General features: G+C 42.4%; 1 pseudogene; it reads right to left on the bottom strand.

Moving 5' to 3' along the window:
- Positions 1-6,054: 6,054 nt before the first annotated feature.
- Positions 6,055-9,173, bottom strand: LOC110503376 (annotated as a pseudogene).
- Positions 9,174-24,439: the final 15,266 nt, after the last annotated feature.

Raw genomic sequence — 24,439 nt, 5'->3', positions numbered from 1 at the left:
TCTACCACTTTGAAGATGCAAAATATTTTTTCTGGTGAAAAAAAAAAGAAATTACACACAAAAAAACAGAAAACTTGAGGGTGCATAACTATTCACCCCCCCCCCCCCCCCCCCCCCAAAGTCAATACTTTGTAGAGCCACATTTTGCAGCAATTACAGCCGCAAGTCTCTTGGGGTATGTCTCTATAAGCTTGCCACATCTTGCCATGGAGATTTCTGCCCATTCTGGTGTACAGCAATCTTTAAGTCATACCACAGATTCTCAATTGGAATGAGGTCTGGGCTTTGACTAAGCCATTCCAAGACATTTAAATAGTTCCCCTTAAATCACTTGAGTGTTGCTTTAGCAGTATGCTTAGGGTCATTGTCCTGCTGGAAGGTGAACCTCCGTCCCAGTCTCAAATCTCTGGAAGTCTACAAACAGGTTTCCCTCAAGAATTTCCCTGTATTTAGTGCCATCCATCATTCTTTCCATTCTGACCAGTTTCCCAGTCCCTGCCGATGAAAAACATCCCCACAGCATGATGCTGCCACCACCATGCTTCAGTGTGGGGATGCTGTTCTCGGGGTGATGAGAGTTGTTGGGTTTGAGCAAGACATAATGTTTTCCTTAATGGCCAAAAAGCTCAATTTTAGTCTCGTCTGACCAGAGTACCTTCTTCCACATGTTTGGGGAGTCTCCCACATGCTTTTGGCGAACACCTAACGTGTTTGCTTCTTTTTTTCTTTAATTAAGCGATGGCTTTTTTTCTGGCCACTCTTCATTAAAGCCCAGCTCTGTGGAGTGTACGGCTTAAAGTGGTCCTATGGACAAATACTCCAATCTCCGCTGTGGATCTTTGCAGCTCCTTCAGGGTTATCTTTGGTCTCTTTGTTGCCTCTCTGATTAATGCCCTCCTTGCCTGGTCCGTGAGGTTTGGTGGGCGGCCCTCTCTTGGCAGATTTGTTGTGGTGCCATATTCTTTCAATTTTTTTATAATTGATTTAATGGTGCTCCGTGGGATGTTCAAAGTTTCAGATATTTTTTTATAACCCCACCCTGAACTGTACTTTTCCACAACTTTGTCCCTGACCTGTTTGGAGAGCTCCTTGGTCTTCATAGTGCCGCTTGCTTGGTGGTGCCCCTTGCTTAGTGGTGTTGCAGACTCTGGGGACTTTCAGAACAGGTGTATATATACTGAGATCGTATGATACTTAGATTGCACACAGGTGGACTTGTATTATGACTTCTGAAGGTAATTGGTTGCACTAGATTGTATATGGGGGCTTCATAGCAAAGCGGTGAATACATATGCACTCACCACTTTTCAGTTACATTTTTATTTTAATTTCACCTCAACAATTTGGACTATATTGTGTATGTTCATTACATGAAATCCAAATAAAAATCCATTTAAATTACAGGTGGTAATGCAACAAAATAGGAAAACCGCCAAGGGGGTGGATACTTTTGCAAGGCACTGTACTCTTCTTCTCCATTGTGCATGACACATTGACCACCAACATTCTGTCACTAGGACAATATCTATATTTTAATGTGCACTTTGGTTGTACCTAAGGAAAGTCAGTCTCACCCTCAATTGTATTGTTTGGAATGGCATGTTTGTCCACTGACGCTCCCTGGCGGGTCTGAGGCGGGTCCCTTCTGCTCCACTCAGGCAGAGTGTGGGATTAACAGAAATCTTCAATAATATTCCAACCGGAGAATTCCTTTGTCTTTAGAAATGCAATGGAACGCAGCTACCTCTCACTGGCGCGTGTGAGACTGAGCTCATGGCACTCTGCCAGACCTCTTACTCAATCAGCTCTTATTCTCTCTCCCTGCACAGTAGAAGCCTGAAACAAGGTTCTAAAGACTGTTGACATCTCGTGGAAGCCTTAGGAAGTGCAATCAGACCAAATGTTGCACCCTATATTGGATAGGCAAAGACTTGAAAACCTACAAACCTCAGATTTCCCACTACAGGCCACTAACAAAGTCAACTACTCACAACTAAGGTGGAAAAATAGGCTGCCTAAATATGATTCCCAATCAGAGACAACGATAGATAACTGTCCCTGATTGAGAAGCATACCCGGCCAAAACATAGAAACAGGAAACATAGAAATAAAGAAACTAGAATGCCCACCCTAGTTACACCCTGGCCTAACCAAAATAGAGAATAAAAGCCTCTCTATGGCCAGGGCATGACATCATGACATCATGACTCTCTGAGTTTGTTACACAAGTGACTCATTGCTGCCGGTGATCAAAAAATAATGTATTTGTGCTTGACAAAGCAGAACTGATAATGCTAATGTTATAAAGTAATCCGCTTTGCCTCTGTGACTGAGACATCTGTAACACCCTCTTCAGTTCAAGTCAAAAGTCAAAGCCCTGTTTTTGGGAAAGAATTGTAATGTACTCACAATGTCTCTTTTCTGGCACTTCTCCATGGGTCTTACTCAGGGACAGCGTTTCAAATTGTGGTTAGAATTTCCCTCCAACTTTTCCTCTGACTCAGAGACCATGACCTGTCCAGCTGGCTGGGCTGGGCCTGATGGGAAAGATAGCTATTGGCTCTGTCAGCATCATATTAGAATGAACTATGTGTGAAAGAATCATTTTTAGAATGGCATTTTATGCAGTACACCATTAGGTATGTGTATTGGAGAATACATCAAATTATAATCTCATTCAATTTACATTTGTGTAATCCATCAGATGCTCTTATCCAGAGCAATTTAAAGTAATGAGTGCATAAATGTTCGTACTTCTAATCCACCCATCTTTATTCAAATCTATACTGAACAAAAATATAAATGCAGCATGCAATAATTTCAACAATTTTCCTGTTCATATAAAGAAATCAGCCAATTGAAATAAATAAATTAGGCCCTAATCTATGGATTTCACATGACTGGGCAGGGGCGCACCCACTTAGGAGCCAGTCCCACCAACTGGGAAGCCAGGCCCAGCCAATCAAAATTTGTTTTTCAGCACAAAAGGGCTTTATTACAGAGAGGAATACTCCTCAGTTTCATCAGATTTCTGGATGACTGGTCTCAGATGATCCCACAGGAGAAAAAGACGGATGTAGAGGTGGTCTGTGGTTGTGAGGCCAGTTGGACGTACTGCCAAATTCTCTAAAACGGCTTATGGTACAGAAATTAACATTCAATTCTATCGCAACAGCTCTGGGGGACATTCCTGCAGTCACCATGCCAATTGCACGCTCCCTCAACACTTGACACATCTGTGGCATTGTGTTGTGTGACAAAACTGCACATTTTAAAGTGGCCTTTTATTGTCCCCAGCACAAGGTGCACCTGTTTAATGATTATGCTGATGAATCCGTTTTTTGATATGCCACACCTGTCAGGTGGATGGATTATCTTGGCAGAGGAGAAATGCTCACTAAAAGGGATGGAAACAAATTTGTGCACAACTTTTGAGAGAAATATACTTTTTGTGCGTATGGAAACATTTGGGGATCTTTTATTTCAGCTCATGAAACATGGGACCAACACTTTACATTTCAAATGTATAGTTTTTGTTCAGTATATTTTATTTCCTGAGATTGGTACATACAAAACATTTAACTACATAAAATACAGAAACATGAACAAAACATGCCCTGTATGTTAAGAGGGGTGATTTAATAGTTCAGACAAACTGATTACACAAGAGAGTTATGTTATTATGTGTTTGGTAAGTTGTTTTGTCATATAGGAATTCCTCACACTTAGCCATACCCTCTTTCCAAACCCTATCTAATCCAGCAGGCCTGAAGCGTATTCACTCTCAAAATAATCAGATCCACTAACCGTGCTGTTTGGAAGGGAGTGTGTTGAACTTTGAAGGGCTTGTGACACTCTCAGTAGTGGTGGTCTGAGATGGGAGGAAAAGGGACATATCCTGAGATTGCATGGCCTCTCTCTCTCTCGTTTCCTCGCATCTGGTTTCCATCAGAGGTGCCAAGACTGGAGTTACTTCCAGCAAGACACAATAGAGCACCTTCATGCAGTTAACCCTGGTCGTTGCTTGGTCGTAACTCTGCCTGAAGTGTTTTCTTAACACAACTCATTCTCTCATTAGCATTTTAAAGTAATTTTCTTTAGGAGTTTCATTGTGTTATTGCGCTACATGTTACATTTCCAATTCCACAGTACATTGGGTTCACTGACAGACAGTAAATGGCCGATATCAGTCAGAATCAGGAGGGCAACATTATGAAACATGACCAGATTAGTTTTGTATCATGTTGAGGCCTTGTGGATGTTTTCCTATATCTTCTGAGCTATGGTTATGAGACCTGGAATGACTCCGCAGAGGGACGTTCCACCGGCCAACAACAGCGCCTGTCTCAGAGAAATCAATGACGCAGCTAACGAGGAAATGAGAAGACAAGGGGCCTTCTCTGTAATTGCATCCACATGGTCGAGCCCAAAGATTAAGCTTTTTAAGCCCATGAGCTTCATTACTATTTTTGTTTCAAGTCTTGGAGCCTGTCTGGGACTGGCTGATTCACTGATGCATCACAGATACCCATTATGTAAAGAATCCCTTCTGATCAGTTCAGCTCAACAACATGTACTAAGAATATACCTACTCGATTGAATCTCTCTTTGCTCACTCTAACATATATATTTGTATCAATAGACTTGATATTATACTTTTTACTATAGGTGTAGGCTATGGATGGCTTGACAGAAGTAACTACAACAGTTGAGCAACATAGGCTGCTAAAGTATGGCACTGATAGGGTTGTCAATATTCCCATAGTTGAGGTAAGAGGCATAGAATGTGGGTCTCAACACAGAGCTTGTCTTGTAAGAATCACAGCATTTAATTAGTTACACATGTTACTCACATGTTAAACCACCATTCAGACTGAGCTCACCGTAAACCACCATTCAGGCTCATTGTAATGGCTGGAATGAGCCCGTCCTCCTATAACTCCTCCCACCTGCCTCCTTTGATTCAGACTGAGCTCACAGTAAAAACCACCATTTAGACTGAGCTCACATAAACCGTGCTGACGTACTGCCCTCTTGTGGTGTAAACATAGAACTGCTGTCTGGCCTATGACAATACAGGGATCTATCCATGTAAAAACAAACAGGAAGGGCACAGAAATTCATAACATACACCAGAATGGCAGAGCTATGCTAATTAAGCTGCCAAGTCATCCCTGTTACAGTATTGATGACAAAGAGGGACTCTTTTGTAGCACTTTGGCAGCTGTGGCTGGTGCTGTGTAGGTGGTTTGTGTGTACTTGTGATTTGTAAGCAGTCGTTTATGTGGTCTGCTCTATATATCTTGTTGACTTCCTGAACACAATGATCTTAGATGATCCAAGACCAACAGACTCTGTGGTAGCATGTGTCCCAAAAATCCCCATCTCTTCCCATCCCTGTCTCTATTTCCCTCCATCTCTTACCAAATTGACCATCGCTTCCCACCTATCTCACCATTTTTTTCCAAACTGGGAAACAGCAACAGCTGTATTTTGTCTTGTTACAGAAAACTCTTATTTTGAGCATGATGTAGGCCTATGCATAAATCTTACAATGTTTGCAAATAAAAAAAACTCATACAATACCATTTGTACTCATTATTTTATTCATGAAAATGTGTCATTAAATTAAGTAGTAAAAACATTCAGTCTATAAAATACATTAGCTCATACTCAAGATTTTGTTTCCTTGACTGCCACCTTTTGGTGGATCTGAAACACAACAATCCAATTTAATTTGCTGGAATCAATATTACTGTAACCTCCCCAAGTACCATTTCTATCTAGAGAGAGATGCAATTACAGTATTATTCAGTATAACAGAGTGATTTCTATTTCAATATTACAACAAGTGATGTGAATATTGTGCCACCATAAATTAAGACCCTGTATAATGGTTTCTGCATTAGTTCGATGCATAAGCCATCCATTTTACATAACGTTTTCCAGCATCCTTTGAGATGAGTTAGAAATAACAATGACAAGCAGGTGTCCAGCACAAATGACCTATGGGCTACATTTCCCATAACATAACAGTAGTTCTCCACCAGTGGATCAGCAGTTGAGAAAGGAGTTTGTCCTAACAATCTGAATGACCTTCCTTGCACTGTAGCTGTATTCAAACTGTGTGTGTTCATGGAAGAAATGCAAATATCCTGCAAGGAGAAACAAGGGTGAATATGTTAGAGCTATTTATTATATATTCAAAGCAAATGCAATGGAAACGTCATAATAAAAACAATATTACAATGTATGATATTGATATACCATATTGATATACAGCAGCATCCACCTCCTCTGCCATTCCAGAGAAATCCATCTCAATGGATCTTGCGAAGCCGCTGTCCATTGTGTTAGTTTTCTCATTATAACTGTCAATAAAACACAACCAAGACTATAACCTGTAATGAACAGTTATGTTTGCAGATAAGATCTCTCAACCAGACCAGACCAGGCTAGACCAGACCAGACAAGACCAGACCAGTCCAGACCAGACTAGACCCATGCCAGACCAGTCCAGACCAGACTAGACCCATGCCAGACCAGTCCAGACCAGACTAGACCCATGCCAGACCAGTCCAGACCAGACTAGACCAGACCAGTCCAGACCAGTCCAGACCAGACTAGACCCATGCCAGACCAGTCCAGACCAGACTAGACCCATGCCAGACCAGTCCAGACTAGACCCTACTGTCCTACCTCCAGTAATCTTCCTCAGAGAACAACAGTGTCTTGCCGGTGACTGGGATGTACACAGCAGCATCCACCGTCCGCACGGTCTTGGGGAGTCCCAGTTTAAAGATGTATTTGGGGTAGCCCTCCACCAGGTTATAGCCATTCAGAGCCCACATTCTAATACCTGGAAAAATATGAAAATTTGTCAACAAAATTAACCTATGCCTCTATACCAACATCAACTTTATTAGATATCTACCGTATACATGACATAAATGAGCAAAGCAGAATTGTAGTTGTATATTCATGATGACAGAGGACTATGTCAGAACAGTGTTGCCAGCATGTAATTCACCACTGAATATGAAGACCATGTCTTTCTCAGGGTACTCATAGGCAGCATCCACTTTGTTGGGGAGGAAGGGCCAGGTGGATTTGATCAGGGTTTGCTCAGGCTCTGCAAACTCGGGATGGAGACGCTAGTAAAACCTGCCATCAAATAGAATACATCAACACACATTCATTTTGTCCATTATAAGCTAATAGTTTTTGCAGAAATGTTTTTTTTCACGAATGGACTCCCTACCTGTCTTTGAAGATGATCGTTTCTCCTCTGAGCTCAGTAACAGCATCAAAACTCAACATGGGGTCACATTTGTTTGGGGCATCTGGCTTCGGCTTCACTTTCCTGTGCCTGGGGTTCGGGCCTATAGGATTGAACGACATAATGAACATTTTACAATATGACACAAGTGTATGGAATTATATTCATTATTTCATTTTCTGTCTACTTCTGTTTGGGTTAATAACTGGAACACTGACCATGAAGAGCTTGAATGCCGGTGATATCATCTTCAGACAGTGGGTTACCCTGGCTATAGGAGTAGACTGGGTACATCAGAGCCCCAGGATCAGTAGAATGGGACAAGCCAAGGGAATGGCCAAACTCATGGGTGGCCACCAGGAAAAGGTTGTAGGCTACAGGGGAGGCAATATGTTTTTGTCATGTCATACATTTACCTGATCCCCACATAAATGGACAAAATATTTACCGTCTGAGTCTTTTGACCAATGTTCATCTTCATCAAAGTGTGTGTCTCCTCCAATGTCTCTGCCAGGGGCATAGGCATGGGCTAAGAGACCGTCAGGGCCGTCGAAGGGGTTGAAGTCTCCATGTTCTAAAGACAAGGAAAGGGCAGGGAGAAAATGATGTTTGAGGATGGTTTCAGTAAGTGTTCCCAGCATGCCAGCATTCAGTTAATTTCTTCTATGACGAGGTCTTGCACAACTCTAAACAAGGATCACTGAATGTTTAACAAAACTACAGTACAATGATCAAACTAATCAAGATATTCTCCAAATATTATGTATGTATAGTCTTACTGAGAAAAATGTATCAACTTGTAGGCCAGAATAAAGAAATGGGTCTACCTTTGGTCCCAAATAAAATCATGATGTCAGCCTTCCCCTCATGCAGTTTCTTGAAGGTCAGAGGAGTGACGTCAGCCCAGATGCTGAAGGCGTTACGGATAGCTCTGTCCACATCAGCCTTCTTCAGATCAGGAGTATAATTCACTACTCTGAATGACCATTCAATGAGAGGAACCATATCTTAATTCAAAAGAGACTTGACAAGTTTTATTTAAAGAAATGAGAGATGATAATATCCATTGAATCCAAGGTCATGTGGTGTATGTGGATTACATTAACATTATTACACCAATACCATAAATAATTAACCAATTAGGGTTATGAGACACTATATCACTCAGAGTGTTTGAGAAGCCTCACCTGAAGGTCACAATGGTGTTCTGCCATTTGAGGTGTCGGGGGAAGTGGTTGTATTCCCCCACGTCAGGGACACCACACCTGGCCATGCTCATCAGCTCCTGGGTGTTAGCGTCCAGGCTCCCCGTCACCTGGAGGTTGAAGAAGGACTGCATCTCCCTGATCTTAGCCTGCATGGCGTCTGAAGACCTGTCGGTCTTTGTTCCCTGAAGTCCAGCTCGAAGGTTGTAGAACCTGCGGAGGTATTTCTGAAGAGGAAAGCAATAGCATAAGTTAACAGCTTCATGATATGTAGCTGTTTAAGCATAGTCATATGGAATGGATGTAATAAAAACAAGTGGCAATGTAAGGAGCAAATTCACAAATGAAACAGTTTAAAAGTGTTCAATTTGAGAGGTTATAGTATTTCAACATCTTCTGGCATTGTCTAATTAACAATTTTGTTTAAATAAAACAATGATACTTTTGTTTATACTATAAATGATTGCATTCATCCTTACTTAGAGTATAGGGATAACTGTTAAATCAATAATAAAAAGATAAATATTCAGGGAACCAAACAGACATCGATAAACAAAAGGACATCAGACCCACAGCTTAAGTTTTCTTACCTCGGCTAATAGCCACTTTTTAGTCTCCTCCAGTGATGATAGAGGCATAGCAAATGACTGAGCAACCACCACAAGGAGCAGTAAATCTGTGATTTCCATCTTGTCTTGTCTTGGTGGCGTCCAGGAGCCAAGACTGTATTTATACTGTGTGTTTTAGTGTTTTTTCTAAGTGTGTGTGATTCATGTAAAAGTAACTGGCCACTTCCTCCTCAAAGACTGGCTGAAACTGCTGGTAGGTCAGAAAATGGAGTGCTTGTGGTTTAGTAAACTGCTTTGAACACACCCGAATATGCAGTGATGTCACATTGTTTTTGCCAAATGTTCATGACAATTTATTTTTGTCAATGATAACAAATGGCAAGTTACCAGTCTCATAACTTTTGTGTTACTATTTTCTGTTCTTCAAAAGAGAAATACATCTAAATGTCTGTATAACTAAAAAAAGTATATTTGGCTTTACAGAAGAAAGTGAATTAAATATTTGATCTTAAATGGTCAAGTACATACATCTTGATGAGTACACATTCAACTTTCAGACACCCATGACTGTGATACACTTCCATGTTATTTTTTGTTGTTGTTGAGCAAGACAGAGGATGACAGTTGGTGGCGATAGATAAATCAGTTAAAGGGATAATCTACTCGAAATACAACCCAACCTAATTTTCCACGTGCTGGTAACTTGGCAGGACAGAATGTATGGATAAGGCTAGCCTGTGTTTTGTAGAAGCAGAGTTTAAGTACTGGGGCAGGGCAGGTTAAGGCATGCCGCATACCCTGTCACTTGTATGTCTGCTGCCTCTGTGAGTGTGTGTGTGTCTGTGTGTGTCACCACTTGTGGTCATCTGTCTGCTGTAACAATGGAATTCCTGAATCCAGACTCTGAGCCAAGAGGAGTATTTTATGGCAATTCACAAGTAACATGACAATTAAGCAGCCTTACAACAGGCATGTAAAGAACAACCTTAACTGCAATTAACCCTACGTTTGTGACAGAGTTCATTGGGGTTAAAAGCTTGCCAAACATACACAGTGCACCTGTTGGAGATGCTGTTAAAGTCTAATATTGGTATTTATGAATATAGGCTGATGCTATTATACCTATATCACTGTTTTATCGCAGATACATGTGGCTATGTTGAGAGAGAGCATGAGCCAAACTGTTTTAGACTGTGGCAACAGAGCCACTGAGCTGAGTCATATTGAGGGGAAGGTTGCTGTAGGATTTTTGCAACTAACTAAGATGGTCACCCACATTAACAAACACAACTAACTAAAACATAAATAATACATCCAATTAAAACATTAACGTATCCAATAATACCTTTAAATCACTGATGGTAGAATGATACAAAAGATATTTGCCTTTAAAAATGCTTATTTATTGATTAGAGGGGAACAATGGGGTCTTTAAATAACAATGCAATTTACAACTTGATAAGAGCTATTGATAAGAGCTAGGTAAATGAGTAATCCGTTTGAATAAGGGAATTGTAAATAAAAATGACACTTATTTTATATATACCAGTCAAAAGACACACCTACTCATTCAAGGGGTTTTCTTTATTCTTACTATTTTCTAAATTGTAGAAAAATAGTGAAGACATCAAAACAATAAAATAACACATATGGAATCATATATTAACCAAAAACGTATTAAACATATAAATGTCGTAACATCTACTTGGATCTATCTACTTGGATCGGATTCTGCCCCAAGAGGTTTCTAAATGTATTTTTCCCAAGGGGTGCTTTCGAGAGATACCCCTCATGAATGATTGCGTTGCAGCTAGCATTAGGGGAAGACAGTGTGGTCAGTGGAGGAGGCACGGTGGCCTGTGACCATGCCTGGTTGGTTTTCCAATCCATCAATGGGAGTTACCGATCCATCAAGTCTGCTCCAAGTAGCAGGGTTACAGTTTCGAGGCTGGTAACATACACAGGGTGAACGAGCGATACGTCCTTGAAGTGCAGTTTCAGCATGACTCTCAATGTAGCAGCTAACCGATAGCTGCAGCTGTACATAGTCTATCGGTAAATAGCCCACCCAATTTACCTACCTCATCCCCATACTGCTTTTATTCATTTACTTTTCTGCTCTTTTGCACACCAGTATATCTTCCTGCACATGACCATCTGATAATTTATCACTCCAGTGTTAATCTGCTAAATTGTAATTATTCGCCTACCTTTTTTTTCTACTGTGTTATTGACTTGTTTATTGTTTACTCCATGTGTAACTCTGTGTTGTTGTCTGTTCACACTGCTATGCTTTATCTTGGCCAGGTTGCAGTTGTAAATGAGAACTTGTTCTCAACTAGCCTACATAAAGGTGAAATAAAAAATAAAAATAAAAATAAATATGTGAGAGACGAGGTAGTCTGAGTGATCCCTCGAAGTGTAGTGTCGCATTGTTCCACTTTTAACCAACGTTTAGTTGGCTTCAAAGCCCCTTTGAGATCATCTAACAATGTTTGAGAGATGAGTGATATTGACGCACCCGAATTAATCAATTAGCGCATGACAAGTTAAGCAGTCCTCCAGGACTGTTTCCAGGTATGGCCGTTTAGATTCGTGGTTAGTGGACATATTCCCCACAAACTGGAGTGGTCGTTCGCAACGAAGTGATGTGCGATTTCTGTTCAAGGTGGAACCAGATTGATTTTTCAGATTTTGAGTGGGCTTGACTTTAACGAAACGTTTGACTTTTTTCTTCGCAACCTTTGTATCAGAGTCTATAGACAAAGCCCGGGAGCTTATTTCTTGATCAAGCGAGCCCTGGATAGGGTCTTGAATGAGAGCGGGAGAAATTTGAATTTTAATGTCCTTGCTATGGGTGTTAATTCCTGCGGACCTGGTGTCTGGTAATTCCTCGTCTAGTTCTTGTGACTTATATTTTACCCTTTCCTCAAATTGTTCTCGCTTTAGTTCTTCACGTAGTGGAACTTCTGGAGAACATTGGTCTATGTTTTGATCGTCCTTCAACCCTTTGTTACCCTTGTGCTCTGACACTTTTTGTGGGTTGGGTGCAGGAACGTAGCGAACAGGTCGATTATAGCGGTAGTCGTTTTGATGAAGACGTACTTTATTTACGTAGTTATTTCGACCGTGGAGGTTATTGGAATCATGGTTTCGTGATAGAAACTGTTGTTGTGCGTCATCTCTCAACGCTCCAATACCTGATAATGCAACCTCTAACTGGAGTGAGTGTTCCTGGTCAAACTTCAAAACCGAGTGGTCAGGGCTCTTAGCGTTGTGAACTTTTGATCAAAAGCTGTGCTTGCAAGCTCTCTGAGTTGTAAGATAGGCAAGCCAACGTGGGCGGCAGGGCCCAAGTAGGTAATGAAGGTAGGATACATATTCGACAGGAACATTTGTTTAAAAGGTAACAGGTCTTCCATGCCTGTTTCAGTGAGTAGGCCAAAGTAAGCTGAACGAAGCCTATGATAGTAAGCTTGTGGGTGTTCGTTCCGAGCTTGTTTGACGGTGTTAGCCAGTGAGCTATGGTGTTTGTGAGTCGCAGAACCACTGAATTCTAATTTCAAAGCTGTGGCAAGTTTAGCGTAGTCATTTAGCACGTGTTGCTGTTGAAGACGAATTAACCTTGTCACTTGTCTATTCGACGTTCGCTTCAACAGGTAACCAATGTCAGAACCCTTAGCGTTCGGGTAGCCATCCAACGCGTTCTCTATGTCAGCTAGGACCGTCTCAGTATCGTGTGGCTGACCTGGAACGGGGTCAAAGGTGGGGAAATTATTGGTGAGTTTGTCAAGGTATTCCGCTCCAAGCGGGAGGAGAGGGTTGGCTTCATCCTGTGGAGAGATTGGGGCCGAAAGGCCAAGAGGAGAAGCCAAGCCTTGTTGTTGTTAGCAAAGAGGCACAATATTACTCAGTGCCGGATGGACAAAAAGGAGAAGACTGCAGGACACATGAGGGAGGCAAGGTCTGAAACCTATCTTCTTTACTCCTGTGAGTACAGGGCTCCGGTTGCTTGGATTGGTAGTCACGCTGTAGAGCGTGACCATTCTGGACTTCCTCCAGATGGTGCCTAAGGGTGGTATTCTGCTGTTTTTTTCCCTTTGTTGTATTTCTGTGTTTGGCCTGGTATGGTTCTCAATCAGAGGCAGCTGTTGATCGTTGTCTGATTGAGAATCATACTTAGGTAGCCTGTTTTCCCCATTTTGGTTGTGGGTGATTATTTTCTGTTTTGTGCGTATTCCTTACAGAACTGTTTCGTTTTCCCTCTTCATTATTTTTGTAATTTCAATGTTCAGTTTATTTTGTTTATTAAAATGAACACTTACCACGCTGCACCTTGGTCCTCTTCTCCTTCACCTGATGAAAACAGTTACAGAATCACCCACCAAAAAAGGACCAAGCAGCGTGGTAACCTGGAGCAGAGGGTCTGGACTCCTGGAATTGGGAGGAGATTTTGGAGGGCAAGGGACCCTGGGCACAGGCTGGGGAATATCTCCGCCCCAAGGAAGAACTGGAGGCAGCAAAAGCTGAGCGGCGGTGATATGAGGAAGTAGCACGGCAGCGCGACAGGCACGAGAGGCAGCCCCAAATTATTTGGGGGGAGGGGCACATGGGGAGTGTGGCGGAGTCAGGTTGGAGACCTGAGGCAGCGTTGTACTGGTCAGGCACCGTGTTATGCGGGGGAGCGCACGGTGTCGCCGGTACATGCTCATAGCCCAGAGCGCTATAGGCCAGCCCCCCGCAAGTGCCATGCGAGAGTGGGCATCCAGCCAGGGCGTGTTGTGCCGGCTCAGCATGTCTGGTCTCCGGTACGCCGTTTCGGCCCAGGGTATCCTGCGCCGGCTCTGCGTGCTGTGTTTCCGGGGCGCTGGGAGGGTGCAGTGCGTCCTATGCCTACGCTCCACCCGTGCCGGGTGAATGTGGGCATTGAGCCTAAGGGAGAGGTGCGAGTAGTATGCACCAGATCTCCAGTGCTCACCCACAGCTTGGTTCAACCTGTGCCTGCACTCTGGATGGTCCGGGCTAAAGTGGTCATTCAACCTGGAGGAGTGGTGCCAAGGCTGCGCACCAGAGCTCCAGTGCTCCCCCACAGCCCGGTCCATCCGGTGCCTCCTCCACGCACCAGTCCTCCTGTAGGTCTCCCCAGCCTGGTGGTCCTGTGGCAGCCCCACGCACCAGGCTGTCTCTCCGTCTCCTCTCTCCAGGCCATGTCCGGGACTGCCAAAGCCGCCCGTCTGTCCTGAGCTGCCAGAGCCGCCCGTCAGTCAGGAGCTGCTGGAGTCGCCCTTCACTACGGTGCTGCCAGAGTCTCCCGTCTATTCCGGGTCCGCTGTTAGGGTCCCCAGTACGAGGTCGGCGGCGAGGGTTTCCGCTCCGAAGGCGCCACTTAAGTGGCCCAAGACTATGGTCCATATCTCGATATGGTCCATATATCCATATCCCGCTGTAATTGCAATGAGACCTTGGTTGAAAATCTGCCACCTCCAGAAAAAAAACAGGAAGTGGAATTTCTCAGGTTTTTGCCTGCTATATGAGTTCTGTTATACTCACAGACATAATTCAAACAGTTTTAGAAACTTTAGAGTGTTTTCTATCCAATACTAATACTAATATGCAAATATTAGCAACTGTGACTGAGGAGCAGGCCGTTTGATATGGGCACCTTTCATCCAAGCTACTCAATACTGCCCCTGCAGCCATAAAAAGTTAAGCACCATAGATCAAAGCTGGATGAAACCCAAACACTGTTGTGCTCAAAATATATCTTCATGAACAAAAAGGCACAGGGCGGACGCAAAGTGCAACATTTAAGTACTCAGGAAATAGTAGGAGAGATTCCTCTCAAGAAAACAAGTAACATTTACAATGAACGACAAAGTCAAATGGCAGAGGGAGTATATATACAGTGAATGAGTGAGCATTGGAACCAGTTGTGTGTAATGATGACGAGACAAGTCCGGGTTGATGAGTGTGGGGTGTTTGCCAGCAGTAGGTTCGGCAGCAGATTTAAATGCCGGTGACGCAGAACACCTGAGTTGGACAGGAGGGGGAGCCAAAGTGAAGACTTGTGTGACACCCATGTTCTTCAGCCTAATCATTTTGTCTATTTTCCCCTCTTAATTTCGCTGACTGTTTTGACTTGCTAGTACACATGTAGCCCATAGCCTGTTTTAGTGAAATGTCATCATTGAATGTTATAAGAGCTTTCTTTGTCTGCTTATATGCCCCCTTTATTTATCAAATGGTTCTGACTTGGTGGATAGGGAGATTACTGTAAGAACTGCCCAGGTTCTGAATTATTTCGTTGTACATTTCAAAAGTGCTGAACAAATTGTTATATTGACTACGTCCGTCTAAGCTCGATCATTTACAAATTGCCTCTTATCTGCTCAGGGCTCCCTTTTGGCATAGTTGGAACATCTCAATTGTCAGTAGTCTACAAAATTTGTTTTAGCAAGTCAGCCATATCAGCTTTGTTTTAAAAAAAGGCAGTAAATAAGGCTAATTGAACTGTTTCGCTGATAGCCAGGCATAGTAGTGGTAAGGATTCACTCCATGGTGTTGAAAAGATGTAGGCCCTAACAGTTTGTGGGCACCGTTTGTCACTGTTATGGTGCAATTCATGTATTGATTAGTGTTGTGTTGTACATTGGCTTTGCTGGCATGCATAAAATAAATAAAAAAATGTGAGTTTACCCCACCAGGATTTACATGCTAAAATTACCATTGCAAACAGCATGCTCTACCAACTGAGCCACACAGCACCACAGGACCAGAATGGTTATCTAAATGTTAGAGAGAGACAGGGCAATAAAAGATCCAGTGTAATAATAATCTATACTGGGTCATACTGGGTTCTGGTCCAGGTCACATTTAAGGGCAATTCTGCCACTTTTCAACCTCATATTCATTTTCTCCAGCACTTCACCAGAGTCTACACATGTGGAAAAAGGTGCGTTTCCATGACTTGTGGTTAAAAATATAAGAAAAGTCTTAATAAATGTTTCTCTGTGACTCACAGGGTATAACTAAAGGGAAACAACATTGATTTAATCAGTTAGAACACATCAGTCACACTATCATTAGAGACAGCAGCAAGGACACTTCTTTCATAAAACTATATATATACACTGAACAAAAATATAAACGCAACATGCAACAATTTCAAAGATTTTACTGAGTTACAGTTCACAGAAGGAAATCAGTCAATTTAAATGAATTAATTAGTCCCTAATCTATGCATTTCACATGACTGGGTAGGGGCACAGCCATGGGTTGGACTGGGAGGGCCCACCTACTTGTGAGCCAGGCCCACCCACTGGGGAGCCAGGCCCAGCCAATCAGAATGGGTTTTTCACCACATAAGGGCTTTATTACAAATAAGAAATACCCCGCAGCAGCTTATGGTAGAGAAATTAACATTTCATTCTCTGGAAACAGCTTTGTTGGACATTCCTGCAATCAGCATGCCAATTGTATGCACCCTCAAAACTTGGCATTGTGTTGTGTGACAAAACTGAACATTTTAGAGTGGCCTTTTATTTTCCCCAGCACAAGGTCCACCTGTGTAATGACCATACTGTTTATTAATCAGTTTCTTTTTGCATCTGGAAAATTTCTGGGATCTTTTATTTCAGCTCATGAAACATGGGACACTTTACATGTTACATGTTACATGTTGCCTTTATATTATTGTTCAGTATGAATAATCGACAGGATGCTTTGTAATTGATTAATGAAGTCTGCAGACATAGACAAGCTAAGATGTTCTGTTTATGATATAGTGTGTGTTTTTAGCTTAAGTATTAACTATTAGAACAAATATGGGAGAGGACAATCTGAATGCATTCTCAATCACGTCCCCTTGACTGAAAGGAAAACTGGAAAAGTAGTTGTCATTGTCCGCAACAATCCGTTCATTATGTCACAGTTTCCCAGCTTCACCATCTACATCATTTAGCAGATGCTCTTATCCAGAGTGACAATGGCTGCATTCATAGAGGCAGCCCAATTCTGATATTTTTTCCACTAATTGATCTTTTGAGCAATCAGCTCAGCAGTGAAATAGATGTGAAAAGATCTGTTACTTGTCAAAAGACCAATTATTGGAAAAAATATCAATATTGGACTGCCTGTGTAAACAAAGCCAGTCAATGCATTCAAATAAGGTAGGTAAAACCACAACAAATGAGTCATTAGAAGTAAACATTCCTGGGTGGCTCAGTGGTCAAATGCACAATAGTGCTAAGGTTTGAAACTAGATTGTGTCACAATCAGCTGTAACCGGGATCCCCATAGGACAGCGCAAACCCAGGGAAGGGTTCGGAAGGTATGACTTTCCTTGACTCATTGTGCTCTAGTGACTACTTGTGACAGGGCCAGGCGCCTGAAAACTGACTCTGGTCGACAGTCTAACGGTGTTTACTTCTAAACATTGGTGCAGTTGACATCCGGGTCAAGCGAGAAGTGTGATAAAAAGTAAGCGGGCAGGCAGGTCATGTTTCAGAGGACGTATGACTCAACCTTCGCCTCTCCTGAGTTGATTGAGGAGTTGCAGAGATGCACCAAAGGACCTAATTTGGTGAGAAACATGGGGGAGGGGGAATACGCTCAAAAATATATACAGTGCCTTGCGAAAGTATTCGGCCCCCTTGAACTTTGCGACCTTTTGCCACATTTCAGGCTTCAAACATAAAAATATAAAACTGTATTTTTTTGTGAAGAATCAACAACAAGTGGGACACAATCATGAAGTGGAACGACATTTATTGGATATTTCAAACGTTTTTAACAAATCAAAAACTGAAAAATTGGGCGTGCAAAATTATTCAGCACCCTTAAGTTAATACTTTGTAGCGCCACCTTTTGCTGCGATTACAGCTGTAAATCGCTTGGGGTATGTCTCTATCAGTTTTGCACATCGAGAGACTGAAATTTTTTCCCATTCCTCCTTGCAAAACAGCTCGAGCTCAGTGAGGTTGGATGGAGAGCATTTGTGAACAGCAGTTTTCAGTTCTTTCCACAGATTCTCGATTGGATTCAGGTCTGGACTTTGACTTGGCCATTCTAACACCTGGATATGTTTATTTTTGAACCATTCCATTGTAGATTTTGCTTTATGTTTTGGATCATTGTCTTGTTGGAAGACAAATCTCCGTCCCAGTCTCAGGTCTTTTGCAGACTCCATCAGGTTTTCTTCCAGAATGGTCCTGTATTTGGCTCCATCCATCTTCCCATCAATTTGAACCATCTTCCCTGTCCCTGCTGAAGAAAAGCAGGCCCAAACCATGATGCTGCCACCACCATGTTTGACAGTGGGGATGGTGTGTTCAGCTGTGTTGCTTTTACGCCAAACATAACGTTTTGCATTGTTGCCAAAAAGTTAAACTTTGGTTTCATCTGACCAGAGCACCTTCTTCCACATGTTTGGTGTGTCTCACAGGTGGCTTGTGGCAAACTTTAAACAACACTTTTTATGGATATCTTTAAGAAATGGCTTTCTTCTTGCCACTCTTCCATAAAGGCCAGATTTGTGCAATATACGACTGATTGTTGTCCTATGGACAGAGTCTCCCACCTCAGCTGTAGATCTCTGCAGTTCATCCAGAGTGATCATGGGCCTCTTGGCTGCAGCTCTGATCAGTCTTCTCCTTGTATGAGCTGAAAGTTTAGAGGGACGGCCAGGTCTTGGTTACACACAGGTGGATTGTATTTATCATCATTAGTCATTTAGGTCAACATTGGATCATTCAGAGATCCTCACTGAACTTCTGGAGAGAGTTTGCTGCACTGAAAGTAAAGGGGCTGAATAATTTTGCACGCCCAATTTTTTAGTTTTTGATTTGTTAAAAAAGTTAGAAATATCCAATAAATGTCGTTCCACTTCATGATTGTGTCCCACTTGTTGTTGATTCTTCACAAAAAAATACAGTTTTATATCTTTATGTTTGAAGCCTGAAATGTGGCAAAAGGTCGCAAAGTTCAAGGGGGCCGAATACTTTCGCAAGGCACTGTATATCCACAGTAAAACGACTTCTATATCAACATAACCTGAAAGGCCGCTCAGCAAGGAAGAAGCCACTGCTCCAAACCGCCATAAAAAAGCCAGACTACGGTTTTCAACTGCACATGGGGACAAATATCGTACTTTTTGGAGAAATGTCCTCTGGTCTGATGAAACAAAAATAGAACTGTTTGGCCATTATGACCATCTTTATGTTTGGAGGAAAAAGGGGGAAGCTTGCAAGCCGAAGAACACCATTCCAACTGTGAAGCACGGGGGTGGCAGCATCATGTTGTGGGGGTGCTTTGCTGCAGGAGGGACTGGTGCACTTGTGCACTTCACAAAATAGATGGCACCATGAGGAGGAAAATTATGTGGAATTATTGAAGCAACATCTCATGCTTGGTCACAAATGGGTCTTCCAAATGGACAATGGCCCCAAGCATACTTCTAAAGTTGTGGCAAAATGGCTTAAGGACACCAAAGTCAATGTATTGGCGTTACCTTCACAAAGGAGCGGCAGGTACCTTAGTGGTTAGAGTGTTGGACTAGTAAACGAACCCACTGTTCCTAGGCTGTCATCGAAGATAAGAATTTGTTCTTAACTGACTTGCCTAGTTAAATGAAGGTTAAAAACAAATCCCTGACCTCAATCCCATAGAAACTTTGTGGGCAAAACTGAAAAAGCATGTGCAAGCAAAAAGTCCTACAAACCTGACTCTGTTACACCAGCTCTGTCAGGAGGAATGGGCCAAAATTCAACCAACTTATTGTGGAAGGCTTCCTGAAACGTTTGACCCAAGTTAAACAATTTAAAGGCAATGCTACCAAATACTAATTGAGTGTATGTAAACTTCTGACCCACTGGGAATGTGATGAAAGAAATAAAAGCTGAAATAAATCATTCTCTCTACTATTGTTCTGACATTTCACATTCTTAAAATAAAGTGGTGATCCTAACTAACATAAGACAGGGAATTTTTACGAGGATTAAATGTCAGGAATTGTGAAAAATGGAGTTTAAATGTATTTGGCTAAAGTGTATGTAAACTTCAAACTGTATATATATATAAAAAGACAAACTTTTCTCAAAAATGCTGCTATCCTCAAAATCATTGCAAGACAAGTGTGAGTGTTAGTGTATGAAGGACAAGTACAACAGTACAACAGTAAGGTTGTTATTATAAGGGGGGATCTCCTTCTTCATCCACTCCTTCAGCCCAGGGCAGAGAGGTACAGTGGCGATAGTCTCCACTCCTTCTCTGCCTCCATCCCCCTCATTCTCCATCCCTTCACTCCAGATCCAAGCGGAGCAAGATCTTGTACTGGTTGGAGTCCTGTGAGGAGGTAAGAGAGAGGGATGATGAGGAGATGGAGGATAGGTGGAAGCGGAGGGTAGAACTCCTTTCCTTGGGGGGGGGGGGGGGGGGGGGGGGGGGGGGGACTAGAAAAAGGGGACTAGAAAAAAGGAGAATAGGAGAACGGGAAAAAACACTGGTTGAATTGGACATACAAGACCAACTGGCCCAGAGAGACAGGAAACACAGGGATAAATACACTGGGGAAAACAAGAGACACCTGGAGGGGTGGAGACAAAAACGAGGACTGGTGAAACACATCAGGGTGTGACAATCATCATCATCAGCAGCAGCAACAGCAGCAGAAGCCGCAGGAGGAGAGGAGAGGAGGAAGTACCCTGAGAACATTCACACATCACACACACACACAGGAAAACACACTAAATATAAACATATACATGTGGTTCTGACACACAGAAACACAAAGAAAATTCTGATAGAAATGTACTGTGTATAACAGACTGTTTTGTGTAGATCGCAGCCCAGCTCTCACCTTTCCTGTAGTCCAGGTCTGTCTGTCTATCTGTCTTGTAGGTTTCTGTGGAGGCATTTTAATGACATACAAGCTGATGACATTCAAGGTGATGACATGCAAGGTGATGACACACAAGTTGATGACACATAAGGTGATGACACACAAATGATGACACACAAGCTGATGACACACACCAGATATAGACAGTACATACTGTATGCATGTACACTGAGTGTACAGAACATTATGACATAGACTGACCAGGTGAAAGCTATGATCCATTAGTCACTTGTTAAATCTAATTCAATCAGTGTAGATTAATAAATATTGTTCATCCTTGAGATAACTGAGACATGGATTGTGTGTGTGCCATTAAGATGGTGAATCGGCAAGACAAAATATTTAAGTGCCTTTGAACGAGGTATGGTAGTAGGCGCCAGGCGCACCGGTTTGTGATACACACAAACATGGATATCTGATTTGTCTGTGTGTATCTGTCTATCTGTGTACCTGTCTTCTAGGTTTATGTGGAGGCTGGAGACCAGGGTGTTGATGATAAAGAAGGTAATCTGGCGTAGGTCCTGCCACATCCAGAACCCTAATACAACCAGCCTGACACACACAAACACAGACACAGAGAGAGCGAGAGAGAGAGAGAGACAGAGAGAGAGAGGAATCAGGTCAGACAATGGGAACAATGGGCACTTTTACAAATGCTTTGGAAATGTTAACATATGTTTCCCATGTCAATAAAGCCCATTGAATTTAATTGAATTGAGAGACAGAGAGACAGAGAACGAGAGACAGAGGAATCAGGTCAGACAATGGGAGCTTCCGATCTTTGTGTATTTGTGTGTGCGTGTTACCTGTGCACGTTTCCAAGGAGGAAGCTGAGTAGCAGATTGAAGGGGAGGAGCATGTATGACATCACACGCATTGGGGTGTGGGTCCACAGCAACCCCATGATGTTGCATAGCAATGCTGAAACACCAATCACAGCCTTGTAACATGACACATCTTTATTAAGATGAAAATAACAGGCCACAGTCTGTCAAGTATTCTGAAAAATAAATCTAATTATCACTTAGTTAGCATGATGTCACTCGGTGTGCATGTGTACCATACCTGTGTGTATCCAGGTGGGCAAGGCTAGATACATGACCAGCTCTGGGGTTGCCAGATTCCAGGGTAGATCTCCCCATTCAAGAGAGTCATTTCTCTGATCGCCTCTGGTCTCTGTCGGGGAGGACCACTCCTCTTCCTCCTCCTCTTCTTCCTCCTCTTCCTCCCCCTCCTTCGTTTGCTCCTCTCTCTTCATCTTTTCCTGCCTCTCTATTTGTTCCTCTTCTTCTTCCTCCTCCTCCTCCTCCTTCATTTGCTCCTCTCTCTTCATCTTTTCCTGCCTCTCTATTTGTTCATCTTCTTCTTCCACCTCCTTCTCCTCCTCCCAGTCTGTTTCCAGATCTGTCCATCCATCAGGAGGAGAGGACTGATGCTCTGGTGGAGTGTTCAGAAGAGGCAGACATGGGACCAGGTCTGGTAGTGACAGGAGAGAGAGTGCGAGGAGAGAGAGAGAGAGCGAGGAGAGATTATTATTATTATCTTTAATTTGCTTTGGCAATGTAAATACAGTATATGTTTCCCATGCCAACAAAGCCCTTTGAATTGATTTGAATTGAATTGAGAGAGAGAGAGACACACACAAAACTAGATCACCTATTGGGAAACAAAGCAAAATGTATTGCTATCTGGCCCGAAATTGACAGTACACCATGGCAAAACATTTGACCATGATTACTGATCAAAACCTTGACAAAGTACAAACAGTGAGCACAGCCTTGCCATTGAGAAGGGTAGATACAGGAAAACCTGGCTCCCTGTAACATAAAGGCTATGCAGTCACTGTGCTATATTGTTGCCTGGCATCAAATGAGGGACAGTGTCTGACAGACCAACCAACCTGCACATTTCTTTGTGTTATTTACTTATTTTCTTACTGATATCCATTCCTAATTCAACCCCAACAATTTAGAGAGAGAGAGAGAGAGAGAGAGAGGCAGAAGATAAGAGAATTGAAGAGAAAGAGAGAGACAGAGATATAAGTCAGGAGAAGTGAACAGAAAGAAAGACAGAGAGACAAAGAGAGAGGCAGAATAGCAGTGAAGAGAAGGAGAGAGACAGTCACAATTATATTATGACTCACTAGCTATATGTCACATAATATCTGCTTGTACCATCATAAAGACTCATCGATACAGAGAACACATGACATGACCTACCACTGGTTTGTAGAAAGTGAAGGCCATCACTGTATCCACTGTGGTAGGCCTTGTCCAAAGCCTGAGGAGAGGATAAAGGTCATAGAAACAAACACTCTGGACTATCATTGCTCCACATCCAACATACCCCTGTTGAAATACAAGATACCAAACCCATTCACAAGGTTGTTAACTCTTGAGGTCCCACTCATCTCCACAATGATTGGTAAATCCACCTTAAGTTTATTTCTCTCTTATTTTATCCAGGTAAGGTGATTGAGGACACATTCTCATTTACAGCAACAACCTGGGGAACAGTTACAGGGGAGGGGGGATGAATGAGCCAATTGTAAGCTGGGGATGATTAGGTGACTACAACAGTATGAGAGCCAGATTGGGAATTTAGCCAGGACACAGGGGTTAACAGCCCTACTCTTATGATACGTGCCATGGGATATTTTAGTGAGCCAGGAGACCTGTTTAACATTCCCTACACAGGGCAATAGTGCCTCCTACTGGCCCTCCAACACCACTTACAGCAGCATTTGGTCTCCCATCCAGGGACTGATCAGGACCAACTCTGCTTAGCATCAGAAGCAAGCCAGCAGAGGGACACAGGGTTGTATGGTGCTGGAAAGATATGAACCACATACCTTACAAAACCAATTACACCTGCTTTCCCTGCTGCCGATATGGCAGTTTAAAACTGTTGTTAAATAACTTCACTGAAGTGTGACATTGTCTCAGTTACTTATTATAACTTGTTTTAATAACCTGAAGTAATGTTTTTATGGCTGTCTTGTAGTTTATCTTTTTGGAACAGGAGTGGAGAAATTATTTTTTTCTTTCAGCATCTCTTGATAAAATGTGAATGTGTGTTTAAGTGTTATCTTTAACACTTATGCGAGCAGACAGTACTTCAACCACATAAAATACACACCTAAGAAGAACTGAAGTCTTATCAGAAACATGTTTTATAGTTTTAACAGCTTTTTATTTCCTTAAAACCTGTCAAACTGATGACATTTAGACATTTTGCACAGGAACAATCTTTCCACTGTTTGAGTTGTTGCATTTTCTCCCCAGTCCCTAAATGAACCAGGCAACTTTACCGGCGTTAGCTAGATTATAATGCATTCATTCCATCAAAGTAAGACATTATTCTGGTGAGCTCTACTTTATTTAGTCTTCTAGAGCAACAAGTTATGACAGGAGAGAAGCTGCATGTATCCAACCATAGATGACAAATGGCCTACCAAAAGTCGGAAATTATAAGCAGAAACGTATCTAAG

The sequence above is a fragment of the Oncorhynchus mykiss genome, chromosome 24 (genome assembly GCF_013265735.2).
Source record: "Oncorhynchus mykiss isolate Arlee chromosome 24, USDA_OmykA_1.1, whole genome shotgun sequence".
Taxonomy (NCBI): Eukaryota; Metazoa; Chordata; class Actinopteri; order Salmoniformes; family Salmonidae; genus Oncorhynchus; species Oncorhynchus mykiss.
This window is presented reverse-complemented; position numbering and strand designations above follow the sequence as displayed.